The 10,554-nt window shown below is 61.3% G+C and overlaps 1 protein-coding gene and 1 long non-coding RNA gene across 3 annotated transcripts in view; one reads left to right on the forward strand and one right to left on the reverse strand.

Moving 5' to 3' along the window:
- LOC125913191 (histone-lysine N-methyltransferase PRDM16-like) overlaps positions 1-10,554 on the reverse strand; it is a 156,260-nt gene that overhangs the window by 8,489 nt on the left and 137,217 nt on the right. The gene's annotated exons all lie outside the window — the stretch shown is intronic.
- On the forward strand, positions 1,187-10,543 carry LOC125913194 (uncharacterized). 2 transcript variants are annotated; one of them, XR_007454942.1, is made up of 3 exons: positions 1,187-2,136; positions 2,637-2,688; positions 3,421-10,543. It is a non-coding gene; the product is annotated as an uncharacterized LOC125913194 (long non-coding RNA). The 2 variants fall into 2 exon arrangements; XR_007454943.1 differs by lacking the exon at positions 3,421-10,543 and adding an exon at positions 3,081-3,407.

A 10,554-nucleotide genomic window follows, 5' to 3' on the forward strand; every position in this document is an offset into this window, starting at 1 on the left:
CAGTCCCCCTTCCCTCCTTGACTGCAGTCCCCTCTGTCCCTCCATAACCGCAATCCCCCCGTCCCTGTGTGACCGCAGTCCCCCCCGTCCCTCCGTGACCGCAGCCCCCCCGTCCCTGCATGACCGCAGTCCGCACGCCTGCTCTGAGTCGCTCTCAGGGCGTCTTCCCCGTTCACCACAGGTGGGCCTGCCATGCTGGGCTCCCGGCAGCCAGCGCTCAGGCTTCTGGGCCCCCTGGTTCCCACCAGTAGCTGCGGACCCACCGGGGGCTGCCTGGACGACAACAGGGGGACAGAGGAGGACCCAGGGCTGGCGGGGCCGGGCGGCACACCTGTCTCCCGTGACACATTAAGACGTGGAGCAGCCGTCTTAGGAAGGGTTGTCGTCTCTCCGTGAAAGGGAGGGGGAAGCTCAGAGGCAGAGCCATCGTCCCGCATCGTCCCGCATCGTCCCGCATCCGCACAGGGGATGTGAGCCCGGGCTGCCAAGATCCAGGTGACGGGGGCCCGTGGGACAGGGCCCAGTCGGAGGGCGGGACGGGGCGAAGGAAGACAGAAGGCAGCACGGCTGTGGACCGGCCCGGCCTCCGCTCCCAGGTCTCCCAGACAGAGACGCAGCCCCTCAACCGCCCGTCTTCCCGATAAAGGACCCAGAGAAAGAAAGGCGGTGCCACCAGCCCAGCCCCCACTCCCTCCCGCCCCCAAAGCCACCTTGTTAACAGTTCAGCTCCCTGGCTGACCTCATGCACATGCTCCCTGAGCGGACAGCAGGTCTGTGGCCCAGAACCACAGAGGCCCCCGGGTGACAGCTCCTGCCCCTCACTCCCGCCAGCCGCTGGCCTGCCCCAGCTAGGATTTGCTTTGTCCCCTGCATCTAATGCCATGGGGACACGGGCAGAGCTGGGGGCAGGCCTCGGGCTGACCACCTCCCCTGGGGGCTGTGGTGTCTGCAGGGGCTCCCTCTCTCTCCGGACCGACCCTCCCACAGAAGCTCAGAGATGAGAGGGTACAGGGGACCCCCGGCTCAGCACATCCCAACCTCTGGAGCACTGGGGCCTTTCTGACCAAGGCTCTGAATTGCCCGTGAGGCCAAGCGTGAGGCCCCTCCCAAAAGTGACACTCGCAGTACCCGGGGCAGCTCAGATCTCGGGCCGCCACCCCCCGCCCCCCTCCCTGCAGAAGCGGCTCGGCTTGGAGCGGGACAGGACTCTGGGCTCCCATACCACAGGCCCCCTTCCTTCTTTCCTGGCTGCGGCTTTATGCCAGGCTGGGCTCTGGGCGCGGAGAGGACTTGCTGGTGGCACAGGCCAGTGAGGGCGCCCTGGCCGGGGTGCTGACCACACTGACCAGGCCGGACGAGGCCGCCGACCCCACAGGAATATCAGGTTCTGAGCCCCTTCTCTGCCGGGCTGTGAGCTGAGGTTCAGGCCCGGGGCGGCCTCACAGGCCCTTGTCCTGAGGAGACGTGTGCCCAGCACTGCACATGGCCCCTGGCAGACGGCTTCCTCCTCCTGCTTCCGGAAGATTGATGTCCCCAGAGGAAGAGCACGTAAATCACGAGAGCCGGGGACGCGTGGCACTTCCAATCAATGACTCATGACAAGTCATAACTTCCGCCGTCAGAAAGGGAAGCTCTGGCACGTCCAGGAGCCGAGCAACAGCCAAGCCCAGGAACTGGACACGCACGCCCCGGAAATGGGGAGAAAGTTCCGCAGGGCTGCTGGTTCCTGGAGCTGGCGCCCGGGCTTCCTTCCGAGCGCTCGGGTTCAAGAGGAGAAAAGCCACGAGCTGGAAGGAGCCGTGTGGATTTGGGAGGTCGCGGACCCTGCAGAGGGGGACCTGGGGGGCGGGGCTGACAGAGGAGACCGCACACCCCTGTGCTGCGGAAAGTGGGTGGTTCTATGGGGCCCCCGGTGGCCTCACTCACTGTCCTCCGTCGCTCTGAATGTTTCCCAGCCCCTCTGAGCGCACACAGAAGGGAACGTGTGGGTCTCAAAATCTCCCCGACTGGCTGCCCTGTCTGCCTGCTCCCCCTGGATCAGGTGGGTGCTAAGGTCAAGGGCAGGGTCTGAGACCCCAGTGTGGTTGTCCCGGAGCAGAAACAGCTGTAGAACCCAGACCCAACAGAGGTGAGCAGGTGAGTGAATGTGGGAACCCTTCGTGGAGGGCTCACCAAAACGCTGTCCCGGGCACTCTCCCCAGTGCCAGCCCGATGGTGGGAGGGGGCAGCCAGGTCATCCCCGCTGCGGGGGGCCCGGACCCCACGCCCAGGGCAATTCTCTGTGATCTTGGGGGCTGGGTGCCTATACAGCTATCCTAGAAGCTGTGCCATGTAGGAGCGGGGGTCTCCCCTTGCTAGGCTGGGCGTCTGGGCAGGTGCCTGGCCATCAGACAGCAAGGTCCGAGGGGCACAGAGCACAGCTCCTCTGATGTCCAGGTGGAGGACAGGAGGGGGCCCCGGTGGATCTGAGCCACGCCAGTGGAGGTGGTCCTCCCAGGCCCCGATACCAGGGGGCAGCCTCTCTGTGTCTATCCGCCCCCGACGCAGGGGGACCAGCGTCTCATTGCCCGGGACTGTCTGGGGTGGAGCACCGAAAGGCCGCCGTCCCAGGAGACCCTCATTTGGTCCCTCTGCAGGAGGAGAGCCACCAAGGCTTGACCCACAGGAGGCCCCCCTCCCAGAAGGCAGGTATGTATGAGGGATAAGATCCCTAAAGAGAAAACCCACACAACTATCACACACAGGCCTAGGTCATCTGGGAGTCTGACACGCCCCCGGTACACGGAGATAAATTAACGAAAATGCCTAATGCGAGCATTTCCAAGAGCTTCAAAGAGCTGAGGGCTCCGGGCTTTGCCAAGACAAACAAAGCGGGGTGGTGGGGGGGGCTGACAGGTGCCTGTCCCCATTCTTTAGCAGCCACTCAGACACTTAACATAGCCCGGCCAGATATTCTAGAATGTTCTTTCATGTTCCGGGCAGCCCGCGAACATTGTGTTTGTCCGTGGTGAGTGTCGGTGCATACAGGGCACAACGTGGCTTTGGGGCTAATTTCTCCATTTCCTTAAATCAACACTCAGCTCTGTGGACGACAAGCCCGAGGGGACTCTCCCAATGCAGGTCTGGAACACTTGTCCTCCGAGGGCCCCATGGGCCGGCCTCGCCTTGCTCCGGAAGGCACTCACTGACAGCCCTGTGCACGTCTGTGCTGAGCTGGGTGCCAGGCAGTGTCCCCCCAGGGAACGGGCGGGGCTGCGTCTGGACGTCTCCATGACAGCCCGTCCCAGAAGCCGCCTCGGGGACTCTGAGGCAGCCCTCCGGGGACTTGGCACCTCAGTGCCTCCCAAGGGGGAAAATAAATCACGGAGTGAGTTATGGGTTCTATCTGCACATTTGTCTCCTATCCTCAACCCTCTTTAGTTACAGAAACAACCTGGGTATCGACAGAATCGTATTAACGCACTTCACCTTGACCCTGCCTACTGATAATGTGTTTCTTAAGATTATCCTTAATAATCATACGTGAGTACGAAGGGGTCACAGATCTCTAGGCGATGACTGCCCAGACACGCTAGTGGGGAAGCCCCAAGCCGCAAGGTCCAGGGGGATGGGCTGGGCCGATGTTGAACTTGCCCCTTCCCCAGGGGAGCCCCCAGGACTCAGGCTCCTCATGGGCTAGGAGTTCCCACCCCTCCGGGGTTTGGGGTAAGCTCTCGTCATCGGAAGGTGGGAGACTCCAGATCACCCCTCCACATTTCAAAGCAGAACCGAATTCCAATTCCCATAAAAATGGGGGCAGACAGAGCTTCCCGGGGATTGCGGAAGGACGGAGCACCAACTCACAGCCACCACTCGTCACCCTCCCCTTGGGGTGACGACGTGGGGGACAGAAGGCCTCTCCCCCCATCAAATTCTGGCCTCACGTCCTTGCTGTTTAATTATCCCATCTATCCAGTAGGCAAATATTGTGGACCCTCCCTCACCGTCGGATTCTGCACCCTCGCAAGGTGGTGAAACCAGAAAGACAACGGTCTGCACTCCTGACCTTCCCGCCCCCGGGTCCCCCACCCGCCCCTGGGAACGCTGAGCTCAGGGAGACCGAGTGGCCGGAGCGGCGTGGCACAGCTGACGAGCGGCTGGGATTCGGGCCGGGCTGCGCGCTGAGTCTCTGGGTCACACGGCCTCAAGACGGGCTCCATTCGGAGACCCGGTGGGTGGCTGGGGGCAGGGAGGGGGCGTGACGCAAAGGAGCTGGACTTTGTCTCCCACAAAGAATGTTCCCGATCTGTGGGGAGGAGGCCTCGCGGCAGAGCCCCGAGTGCCCGGGTGTTTGGTCACAGCTGCCGGGCTGACTCGAGACCCCCGTGCATGGGGGCGGGGGAGGCAGAGGGCCACCAGACGAGACCGCACACTTCCTAACGGGACCCAATTACAGCAGCAGCTGTGTGGGGGAACTCGGCGCTGATCCGCTGTGAAAAATGGGCAGCGCTCGGAATCCAGCGGCATCCGCGCGACTGTCCCCTGAGGCCGGGAACCCCGCGGCCAGGCTTGCTTGGGGGGGGGGGGTGCGGGGCGGGGCAGGTGGAACCAGCAAGGCTCCAGCCTCCTGCATTTCCAGCTCAGGGTCGGGGGTCGGAGGTGCCCACGGGGAATCCTGGAGGACTGCTTCCCACCCTGGGGCCCTCGAGGGCTTCTGGCTAACATGGAGCGTCAGCCTCACCCTCTCCCTTCCGGAACCTTCGCGGAGCGGGGCAATGCCCCAGGAGCGGCACGGAGAACCCGGGCTCGGAGCCCCATCTGGCCTTTTACAGGAGAAGCGCGCTGACCCCGGGCCTGCGGCAGACGCGGCTTCCCAGAGGACGGAGATGGGAGCTCTCCCATCCAGCTGCAAGCCGCAGATGCAGGCACAAGGCTTCCTGAACATTCTGTGGGAACGAGAGGCTTGCACGGGCAGAGGCCGCCCTCCCGTCCCAGGGTGGAGGACGCCCAGCATCGAGGCAGGACTCCACGCGGAAGAAACGTCGTAGGTTTTTCAGTTCCGATGCCCCAGGTCTGCGGCCACCACGAGGGGACCCTCCAGGCAGGTGGGAGAGGGGTGGCCAGCGAGCCCGGCGGGCAGAGTTCCCAAGAACACCTGATCCTGCCGACAGCTGCGGCCGCGCGGCCTGGGGACCGCAGGGAGCACATTCTCAGCTGTAGCCTCCCACCAGGGAAAGTCGGTGTGAAATCGGACGCAGTCTGAAGCTGCTCTGTTCGTTTTCCTTTCTTTCTTTGTGTCCCTGCCTGTTTTCCGACAGGGAGAGGCTCTCAAAGTTGGCGCGAAGTTGGCGCAAAGCGAGGCCCAAGCCACCACTTGGAGTTTCTGCCTCCAGCCTCTGGGCTCCGCTGGGTGTTCGGCCTCCCCTGAGATGCGGTACGGTCCCTTCCGGGGGCAGGGGCGCATGCTCATCCCCAGACGCCTCGGGGCGGGGGGGTGTCCTCGTAACATCTGGGGACCTGGAAGGCTATTGTAATTGGCAGCCTCGAAACCGCCTTCTGGAGAGTGGCCTTGAAACCACCTTCCAGAGAGCGGCTGGAACATTAGGAACCACACGGCAGGTGCCGATGGAGGCAGCTGTCTGGGTGGGGATCCTCAGCTATGGAGCTCGGGCCCCCAAACTGTCCTCTGGCGATTTCACTTCATGATGATGTGGGCTGGGGGGGTTATCCTGCGGCCCCAACCGCTGCGTGTCCCGCCTCAGCCACAGCAACACCTCACAGGCAGCTGCAGGGTGAGTACCGGCCAAAGACAGAGGCCAAAGCCCCTGCTTTTCCCCCGCACCCCTGCGCACAGTGCAGTCTTCTCCCACGTCGCCTTGCCCTGCTCTGCAAAGGTGGCCAGCACGTGTGCAGGTCCTGGGGCCGTGTCACCGTCTGAGGAAGAGGAGAACCCTGCCCGGTTCTGAGAACCGGCTCTGAACCCCACCGCTGTCCTGGGGCCTGCGTCCAGGAAAAGTGTGCACACCTCCCTCCTTCCTCTCCGTGGTCCTGGTTTCCCTGAAGCTGGAACAAGCCACTGAGTTCACAGACCCTGGAGGCATCTGGACGGGAAGGCGCTCGGATGAGCCCGGAGACCACGGCAAGAGCGCCTGCCGGCCTGGACGCGATTGCCGCAGCCCGGCAGCCCCGATGGGGGTGGACGGCCCCTGGATGCTCGTTGGCTGTGTGTGCGCCTGTCAGTTTAATGTGACGAGGTCACCGTCTGTGTGCGGGGTGCACTCAGGAAGATGACCCCCATTAGCTCAGGGGGGACGGTGCAGCACAGAGCGCACGCGGCTCCCTGGGCCGTGGTGGGGGCGGGGGCGCACGGGAAGACGGCCGGGCACCCGCAGGCCGCCGCCATCTGTCTCTTGGAGGATCCCCTGAGCCGACCGGCAGGACACTCGCTTCCAGGGAAGCTGGGTCACGCAGCCCGTGCAGGGCAAAAAGAGCCTCGGGAAAACATCGGCCGCCTTTTCAGAAATGTTCTTGGACGCAGTTGGACTTCAACTCCATTCTCGGAGCTGGGGGATTTTGGTCGATGGCATAATGTGTTTGTTCTTTCCGAAGACTGAAGCGCGAGCTGCAGTGTGCCAGGCGGGGGCCACGGGAGGGTCTGTGAAAGCACTGCCTGCGGGTGTGGAGGCCAGCATGGCCCCACCCCAGGAGAGAGGGAACAAGGGAGGGGGAGAGAGGGAAAGCAGGTGCGCCGGGACATCCCCACGCGGCAGAGACCCTGGAGGCCGGGGTAAACAGACGAGGGTCTGACAGGTAGACTCGCGGGACGGCGTTCCGGGTGGGCGGGCTCCTGGGCAAAGACGCCACGCTTCGCTAAGGACACCGCTCACCTGGACTCCCGGTCAAGCCTCAGCTTGACCTGCCATTCCCTCCCCAGGCCAGCTTCTGGAACGAGCCCCTGGGAAGGCAGAGCAAGATGAGACCCCCGTTCTGGCTGACCCTTTGCCTGGACTCTCGTCTCGGCTGGGCCACGACCCCTCTTCCCGGGTGGCTGCCACAGCGTCCCTTTTGCCCACAGAAATGGACGGCGGTCCAGGGAGGTACAAAAGGTCCCTTCTCTGACCTCCGGTGTGGGGTGTTGTGCTTGGCCTCGTGGGCTTCATGACGGCACATTCGTGTGCGTAACGGACACAGTTGACCCTTCAGAAACACGCGGTCTGGGAGCGCCGGCCCCCCGAAAAGCTGAGTATAACTTTCGACCCCTCCCCAAACTTAACTAACAGCCTGCTGTTGACGGAAGCCCTACCGGTCACCGAAACAGTCGGTTTACACAGAGCTTGCGTGTTACGTGTATCGTGTCGTACGATCTTACGATAAGGTCCGCTAGAGGAAAGAAAACGATACTAAGAAAATCACAGGGAAGAGGAAATACCATAACGCACTGCCTTGAATGAGGAAAAAACCCGCGTATAAGTGGGCCCGCCAAGCCCCTGTGGTTCAAGCATCCGCCGTAGAACCCTGTCAGTGGGGGCTGCCCGGGGGTTGCAGGTTAAAGCAGAAGATTTGGGGGGCCCGTCCCCCACTGCACACTTGAGACGTTTTGTTTCCGAAGGCAAACGTATTCACGGACCTTCATGGGTTTTCCTCCCTTCCCTGGAAACTCTGTGCTTCTGTCCCCCGGGGCGGTGCATGTGGCCGTGGACAGGGCCTCCCCCGGGCTCTCCTTCGAGGAGGGACGTCCTCAGATTGGACCAGCGTCACCAGCACGGGGGCGGCCTCCTGGCGGGAGATTCTTTTTTTGTCTTGTTTTCCCCTAATGGAAAAAGGTTTATTTGAATAAAACTGTAAAACTCAGATGTAGCCAAGAGGCCACATCTCAAAACAGAACCGGAGGAGGAGTGCAGGAGGCCCCAGGCCAGCACCTGCTCTCAGAGCCCCCCCGGGAGCCAGAGCTCGGGACACAGCCGCCCGCAGGAGGCTTTCCGCGGCCAGCGAGGGGATTTGGCCGTTGCCCTCACCGAGCCGCTCCCAGAGCTGGGCCCCGATCCAGTTTCCAGGGCCCACTTTTGGGCCCACGGGTCCTGTTCTCCTTTCGGCGTCGGCCGATAAGAGCGAGCGGCAGACCCCGTCACGGTCCATCCCTGAGCTCCTCGCTGTCACAGTCCTGCCTCCCCGAGCACCTCTGCTCAGCAGCTCACGCCTGAAAGACACCACAATCTTTTTACCCAATTTTCCAGCTGAGTTGACTGGGGCCGGCAAAGGTCAAGGAGCTTGCCCAGGGTCACTGAGTAAAACAGCCAAGCCTCTGGCCTCAGGACAAGGACGCGGGACTCCGGTTCCCCTTCCTGACCGCTTAACCAGAGGCTCCTTCATAAATAATGGACATAACGGGGCTTCACTCTGTCTTTGGCAGGCAGGCTGTGCAGGCAGCCACCGGGGCTGTGGTCCCCGTGCACCGCCGAGCCCTCGCGGGGCTGCAGGCCTCACGACCCCGTGCGCTCCCGGGACGGAGTTTGTCGCAGGCGTCCCAAGACCCGGAGAGACAGTCCGACGGTGGGTCGGTCGGTGGGCACATGCGACCGTGGCTGATTACTCATCACTGACAGTTATTAGCCTATTATGAAACGTATGAATTGCCTCTTTCATACCACATCCCTGTCCTTAAAGTGCCTTGTTAACTGACGTTAACCAATCCAATTAGCAAAAGACACTGTATTCGCGTAATTAGTAATTTGAGGCTTTGTCCCGTCTTGGTCTTAAAGAGAAAGGCGTTGGCCTATGATTGGAACAGCACCACACAATTAAGTGAAGTGCTCACCGATCAGCGGGGGACACACTCGATCCCTGGGGTCCCGCCCGGGACCTGGCTCTGCGCGGGCGCCGAGGTTCGCGTGTGTGGAGTTCAAGTGCGCCCGCGCTGCTCCTCTCGGCTGCTGGCCTGGCCTGCTACATCAGGACGGGAGATGTTTATTTTTATTATAAACTGAGAGGCCAAGCAGTGAGGAACCTGGTTATTAAACACTCCGAGCCCAATTCTGCAGAAAATCAAAAAAATCCAACTTTGAGGATTGATTGCAAGTTTTTTTTTCTAATCGGACGCCAAAAGGAACATTGTGGGGAAAGATGTCTCAGGGCGGTCCTCCTCCAGGCAGCTTTTCTGTTTACGTCTCCGAGCGAGCAGTTAGGTTTCGGAGACGCGAAGACAGCCTCCACGGGGCCAGATGTTCTAGATAAGACCTTCGGGCTGCGGGCCGCGTGTGTGCACAGCGCATCCACCCCCAGAGCCGGCTGCGGCCTCGTCGGAATGATCGGGCTGCGGGACGTCCGCCGGGAGAGCCCGTGTTGGAAGTGACCGCAGCACGATGTGACTGGGGCCCTTCTGCTTTGCCCGCGGGACAGTCCTACTGGCCTATAAAACCGCGGACTATGCTCTGTGAGTCTCAGCCCACCCCCTCCCCCTGCTTTTTGGTCAGCCAACTTTTTGGTCCCCCTACTCTTGTTTTGCTTTATTTGTATGTATTTTGTTCATCAGGAGGCTTAGCACACTTGGAACAGGGGTTCCCCGACGACCCCCTGCCAGCCGTCCCTGGTTCTGGACGGGAAGGAAGGCCGTCTGGCCCCGGTTCCTAGCACCTGAGCCGCCTGAAGGAGGCAGCCGCCGTTTCACGACACGTCCTTGAACCTGCCCACCCGCCTGGCACTGTCCCCACTCCGCAGGCCAAGCCTTGTCCTGGAAGGGGCCACCGCAGGGATCCAGGCTGGTTATGGCTCTCACCCCTGCGGCACGGACGCGGGAGAATCACCCCCACCAAATGCGCTCGGCTCCTCCAGAGGGAAAAAGGTGGCCCTTGAGGGTCGATGGCCATGTCTGCGCCCTGCCCACACGTCTGGCTGTCCCTGGGGCTTGTCTGTGCTCTGGGAGCCTGTCCTTGGCGATCAGACACTTCGGGGGGCCGCGCCTGGGTTTCCCACTTTGAGTCCAGATGCCGACTTTGTTCCGGTGCCCATTTTGGACGCAGCCTTTTTTCGCCTCCTTCGAGTAGGATTCTCATTGTTTTTTTGTTTCTTTTTTTTCCGTTCCGTGTCAAAGGAAAGTTCAGATCTGTACGCCTGAAAGCATCGTCTTTCCTGATTCTCCCCGTGCGTGCGTGTGCCCATCGGCCGGGGCAGACGGGAGGAGCCCGCGCGGTGCTCACGGGAGGCGGGACGGGCGAGGAGACCCTGGCTGCAAACATTTCAGAAACCTCTTCAAAATATCTGGGTTTGTCAAAATCCCAAACCACCGTTTGCCAGGCACTTTTCCCGCTAGTGTTTGAGCCCGCGGGTATTTTAAAGGAAATGAAATCCGTGTGTTTCTGATTTATTTATACTTAACTCATCAAAATGCTGTTTTAAAGAGCTATTTTGTGTCCAAAATGCCCTTTATGCCTTTTTCCCTTCCAAACTAAAAGCCATATTTTGCCAAGTGTATGTGACCTTAAACGCTAACATTTTTCAAGGCTCTTTGGAAAATCAGGTTCACCTAGCCCACGCAGACCTGCACGGGACCGAACGGTGTCCCCCAACACAACCCCCCCC

The sequence above is a fragment of the Panthera uncia genome (genome assembly GCF_023721935.1).
Source record: "Panthera uncia isolate 11264 chromosome C1 unlocalized genomic scaffold, Puncia_PCG_1.0 HiC_scaffold_4, whole genome shotgun sequence".
Lineage (NCBI taxonomy): Eukaryota > Metazoa > Chordata > Mammalia > Carnivora > Felidae > Panthera > Panthera uncia.